We start from the raw sequence: 6720 nt of genomic DNA on the forward strand, positions 1-6720 counted from the left end.
TGTATTCTGCTACATATTTTTGGTAAAAAAAAATTCCAATAAGATTATATTGATTGGTTTGCGCAAAAGTTATCGCATCTACAAACCAGGGGAAAGTTTTATGTAATTTTTTTTTTTTGTTGTTTATTAGTAATGGCGGCGATTAGTGATTTTTAGCTGGACTGCGACATTGCGGCGGACAGATCGGACACCTAACTGACATTTTTGATACTTTTGGGGAGACCAGTGACATTAGTACAGTAATCAGTGCTAAAAATATGTACTGTTACTGTAATAATGACACCGGCAGGGAAGGGGTTAACATCAGGGGCGATCAAAGGCTTAAGTGTGTCCCTAGGGCAGTGATGGCGAACCTTGGCATCCCCAATGTTTTGAAATTACATTTCCCATGATGCTCAACTTCACTGCAGAGTGCATGAGCATCATGGGAAATGTAGTTCCAAAACATCTGGGGTTCCAAGGTTCGCCATCACTGCCCTAGGGGGTGCTTTCTAAGTGTGTGGGGGATGGACTTATGGAATGAACACAGGGACCTACATTCCTAAATAGGGGGAACACAGGAGCCCTGTGTTCATTGGTGATAGAACAGCGGTCTGGCATGTTTACAACACGGGAACAATCGCGGGTGCCCGGCGGCCGCCCGCAGATCAACTTCCCCTGTGGCGAATGTGCGCGCGCCCCCACTTACATCGTTTCGTGGGACAAAGCCGACCTGCCGCAGTATATGTACTGCTGGCAGTCGGCAAATGGCTAAATACCTCCCCGACCTTGCCCGTGATTGGGTACTATTTGCAAAGTGAAGCCTTACCTCGTTTGCTAAGCTGTGGAGCAACTGCACTTTGCAAAGAGCACAGGCTATTTAGTAAATTAACTCCTTACACTGGATAAACATAAACTTTGAGTTGTGCTTCCTAAGATTGAAGATACACTAATGGAAGAGCTAATCTGATGGTTCTGTACAACTACAAGTGTAAACAAAATGTATGTTCAAAGGCTTTCTTATTTGAAATATATACATAATAAAAAATATGAAGGAGTCTACAAGGTATCTGATCTGTGCATAGACATCTCTAGGTGCCTGTTATGCATGGCTACCTGCAGTGTAGGGGGAGTTATGGTAAACACGAGTTACCTTTAAACCAGCCATACCCAGATATTTCTTTAGTAACATAGCATAATCAGAGAACAATCCAATAATCGCAGCAAACCTGTGCGAAAAATAGAATGGCTCAGGTGGCTGTATAGGTGCTTTTCCACTGCATAGAACCATACCGGCTCGGCACGCTTTTGTGCTTTTCCACTGCGGTACCGCATGGTATAGGGTCGGAACGGTTCGGTACGGTACGGTATAGGTTTGCTTTTCCACTGCATGGAACCGAACGGTACGGTACGGTATGGCTCTTAAAAAACAGTACCTACTCGATTGTGGTTCCAACAGGTACCAAACTGGTACCATATCCCACAATCCTTTGCATGCAGTCACTACTAGCCACTGATTGGTCAGAGAATCACAGCCACCCCGTTGTTATCCCACCCACTTAACTTTAGTACTACTTTAGTGGAAAAGCAAACCTATACCGTACCGAACCGTTCCGACACTATACCATGCGGTACCGCAGTGGAAAAGCAAACCGGGCCAAGCAGGGCCGAGTAGAGCCGAGCCGGTACTAGCCGGTACTTGCAGTGGAAGAGTGCCAAATGTGTGATTGCCGTTATCCCTAATTAATACCCAAAGAATTGTATCCTTGTTGAATGGGAATTTAAAGACAATCAATACGTTGCTATATTAAAAGTATCTTTTATTTGAACATTTTTTTATAAAACCATTATAAAAACCTATACATTTGTATGTAAAAGAAACAAACAACAAGTAATCCATGGTCTATAATGTATGAAAAGGGTACAAACAATTCCCCAGGTACTTGCTGTTCAGATCCATTTGAGGGTGGAATGGAAACAGCATTGATGTTTCCCAGTGGTGGGGATATCCGACGCGTTTCAAAATATACAACAAAATCTTCTTTAGGGATTTTTACCACTTCTGCAATATACAATAATTTCATTTAGGTTGCATGCTACATAGAATTTTTAAATATTTAAATAACATAATGTATTTGAAAAACTTACAAAACATATATGACCCTTTGGCTAGAGTGCTCCCATAAACAAGATGACTCCCAAATTGTGATTTGACCTTTATGTTGCAGCAAACCTGTGAGTTCTTATCAGAAGTTCATACGATTTATCCTTTTTGCTGCTCCTCTGAATAAATTGCGAACACAATTTCAAGCATGCTGAAAGATTTATTTAACTGATAGTATACCTGTTGTCATAGTTGTGAGCACCCTATTGCATTAGGGTGTGCACACCAAAGCTTAAATACATGTATGTATGCACAGCCACACACAGTCTTCCTTGCTGTACTTTGACCCACCGACACATAATCTCCTTGCCTGCAGATTCAGAGAGATAAATTCTTCCATACTTCTCCTTTAACCAGAGTCGCTCAGTGGGAGATCTTTCCTATTTCCCCACTGGCACACAGAGCAATAATGCTAATGAGAAAGGCGTGATTAGGGTGTGCCCAGGCACATCCGGCAAACCCTGTGCGCATACCTATGCCTGTTGTTATTAATATGTTTAGGCCAGGTGTTTAGCCTGTGCATAGGCAGATGCAGTCTTCTTTCTCCCCTGCAGGTGGCTCTCAAACTGCAGCAACATTGCAGTGGGAGAGGAAGTAAAGAGGCACATGGTTCCTCTATGGTTTCCAGGGTCACTAGGGCAGCTGGCGCCCCATGTGACTCTGGTGGCCATCTTGGGTCAGGCAGAGTCTTTTTAAGACACAAAGCATGCAATCAGATCCAGCACTCTGAAATCCACCAAAGACAAAAAAGTATGGAAGACCATGGATGGCAAGGGTAACATTTATCAGGAATGATCCGCCGACGCAGCCGTCCTCAGATTGGGGAACCCAGTGAAAACAAAAAAAAACTTGCTTGCCAGCTTTTTTGTTTGTTAGGCTTTGTGATTCCCACACTGGATTATTCTTCATGGTTTTAGGGCCAGCTCACACCACATGCAATTCAGTGTGGGTTTTTTTCTGTATCAAAAACGCATGGAAAGTAGTTTATATGGTTTCCAATGGCATAGTTTACACAAGTGCTTGCAGTTCCAGTGTATTAAGGAAAAAAAAGCAGCGCTACTTAACTTGATAAGGAACTCTGAGAGAAGAAATTCCACTGATAGCAAAAAGGTTATAAAAACAATCAGCTGGATCTACAGCATAATATTAACATAAATGTAATTGGTTGAGCAAAAACATAAAAACATGTAAAACATGACAGTTCATGTAATATTCCAAAAGTCCCAGAGAGCTTTCAAGATGAGTGAAGTGAGGAGAAATCCAGTCAGGCTATTCACCACGGTGCTGCACACAGAGGACATGCATGTCTCCTTACCAGATAGCTGAGCCAGACAAGCATAGAAAGAGTATTCCAGTTCCAGAAAAAAATATAGAACATGCTGCATTTTTCCTGCACTGGACTGTACTGGAACTCTGTAAACCTCATATAAAATGCACAGGAACACACCAGAACGCACCTAAACGCATCAAAAACGCACTGGAACACACATGTACTTATTTAAGGTTAATAAAAAAGAGGGGGGAAAAAATGCACTGGACTGCATCAAAAATTCAACAAAAACACACTGGAACGCATCAAAAACATGTAAAAAACGCACACGCAGAAAAGCATCTGGAACGTATCCGGACTGCATTTCTATGGTGTGTACTGGCCCACAATGCCTTCTTTTCTCATTTACTTTTGTGAGTACCCATTTTGTTAACATTCTCATCTTTTACAATAAATTTGCACCCTCCTGTGTGCTTTTGGAGAGTCCATTTAAGACCCTGGCTCCCGGGCTTGGCGTACATTTTGCATGTGTAGGGACAGGTTGGTAGTGTGTCAGGAACAGAATTTAGCAGCTGAGAGAAGTTCCACACAAGTAGGGATAGTGCAGGGACTACTTGGGTATAGAGCAGCCAGGCCACATTCCTCCCCTTAGAGACAGATGCAGTAGGAGTACCTGAGACCTACTTCTATTTTCTTCGCTATAACATCCTGTGAGTGTACCCGGTCGGGTTGTCTTCCCACCGAGTTTGTTGTGCTTTGCTGAAATTTAACTTTAATACAGACCTGCTTCTGCAACTGGACTCTTGAGTGTTTACTGCCACTGCACCACGCTGTACCTAGCCACATGTGTGGCCAATCCTGGTGTTTTAGTGCTCCCGGAAGGCATTGCTAGGCAAGGTTCAGTAAAGTAAGGTGGCACATATGCAATTGGAATTGTTTTGTCTGAATGGGTCAATGTGGCCATACAGGGCTCAAATTTTGTCTAATTCCTATGAATCAACAGAAATTCCAGCTGCCAGTTGCCCTACCAACTCCACCTGGCTGCACAAACTTTGACTGAGAAATTGAAGTAGCTGGGCCAAGAAAAGTCAGACTGCAACCTATTCAGATATTCTGACAGCCGCAGGTGACAGCTGTCAGAATACAATAGCCAGCAGTGGGAGATTTGTCCGTCATTGCGTTTTAGTATAGCTGGGGGAATCTATGGGTTGTGTGTGTCACAGAGATAGGAAAACAGATAATAATTCAAATTTGGTAGATGTTCTAACCTTTCCCCACTTTACTAAATACGTGTGCTTTTCTAATGCCTCAAAGCTCTGCTTTCCTATCTAAAAGAGAAATTCCATCAATTCCTATCATTCTGATAAACTATTTCTGGGAGGGAAGTGAAAGTAAATCTCCTAAATGGGGACAATGAGAGTAATAAAAATCCAGAGATGTTCTAACCCTTCCCCACTCTATAAAATTCAGAATGGCAGTTTTGTCTGGAGTTAGTCTTCATGTGGCCAAAAGTTGACCACAGCAGTTTGAGCTGAACATTAAGTTTTATTAGTACATATGGTTCTCGGACATTGCAGACCTCATATGGAAAACACATGAGTAAACAGACACGCTGGCCAAGCATATTGTTACAATTCTGTAACTTACAATACAAAACTAAGAATATAACTACTGTAACTGTCCATAATTGAGATGTCCAACCCTGGATTAAAATCCCAAATTAGTTTTTTGTGGTTAATAGATAAATACTTAAAGCTTTATTTTGTTGGGAATCACATCCATTTCCCACATAAAAACAGCAAGCTGGACCTTAGTACTCCTATGACTGCAAAGGTTTTAAAGGAGCTTTCGTCTTAGGGATTCCTAATTTGTATTACTTATTTTTCAATGCATCTTAAGGTTTTTTGAGTTCCTTCAAAGCATTTAGTATGAGCCCCATATGAATGACATTCATGTGAAGAGGCCACAGAGAAGTACGAGAACAACAAAAGCACAGCAAGTGAAATGAAGGCTTCGAGAACTTACACTCTCAACCATCCATTCGTAGGCACACAAGATTGCCCACTTAAGGCCAAATACCATATAGACCAGCATCTTGAGGTTTTATTTACAGAAAGATACATTGAAATTGTGTGGAAATGAATGGCAAGCAGGAAAGCCAAAGTGGCAACAGAACATAGGCTGTAATCCTCATACAGATTTTGATTTGCTTGCTTGACAAGGTTTTCAAAACATTGAAAACCAATTAGGTTACTTTTATTATTGACTAGCAAAAAAAAAAAACTAAGTAATTCATTTAAGTGGCAGGTTAGGTTGAAAGAAAGTAAAAGAATTGGGTTAAAAAGTGAAGTAAATGGTAATAAATGTCCTCTACAATTAATTCTTGTAAGAATGCCTTGCTTATTAGCACCCCCTTTACCGCACACTGAGAACATGGGCTGAAATGCTTTAAGTGAAAGAAACCATTTTGGAGCAACCAATGAGAAATGGTACAAAAAAAAAAAAAAAATATTCCCTTTTATTTATAAAATGTATTATCTGCCCATCATATAGTAGAGAGAAAATGGTACACAGCTCATCAGTTTGTAACTTACAAAGGGGGTCCAGCATTTAGTCCTGCTCTACAATAGAGGGACCTAATTAAAACCTGCTTCCAATATAAAGATAGAGAGAGAATACACTCAGTTTCGTTAATATTTCCTCATAGTTGAAGTCCCCCATGTCACTTATTAATGTATTTGCCATTTTCTGCACTCTTTAGTTCTAAAAAATCCTATATATATAGATGTAGCACCCTCCTGCCCTCCTAGGTAGGTACTAGGAAAAAGCATCTATTTGCTCATTCTGCTTATCAGGGGGGCCTGATCTGTTAGTTTGCCTGTCAAATGTTACCAGGTGTGATTCACTGGGTCTGAGGGAGTGTCCCCACTGTATCCAATAAGGGAGCGTGTTGGACAGTGGATGAAACCTAGCCAGTGACACATCATGTTTGATGGCAGTCCCAGTGGGAGGGCATTCCTGCAATGCTCCTGGGATTGACCATAAATATGGAGGGGACATGTAACAGTCCCAGGAGGAGGTGAACAGCTGTCTCTCCTCCTCAGTGTGTAAGTGTAGCACCCTACAGGTAGGTGCTAGGTAAAGGTGTGGTGGGCCTTGTCTGCCTAGCAGCAGGGCTGTGATTTATTAGTCAGGGTGTCATGGTTTCCAGGTGTGCCTGCTGAGGGGGGAGTCTCCCCACTGGCTCCTGTAAGAGGCTTCTTGTGGGCCGGTGGAGGAAACCCAATCAGGGGACACATCCAGGCTT

Source organism: Pelophylax lessonae, assembly GCF_965119305.1.
Source record: "Pelophylax lessonae genome assembly, chromosome: 2".
Lineage (NCBI taxonomy): Eukaryota > Metazoa > Chordata > Amphibia > Anura > Ranidae > Pelophylax > Pelophylax lessonae.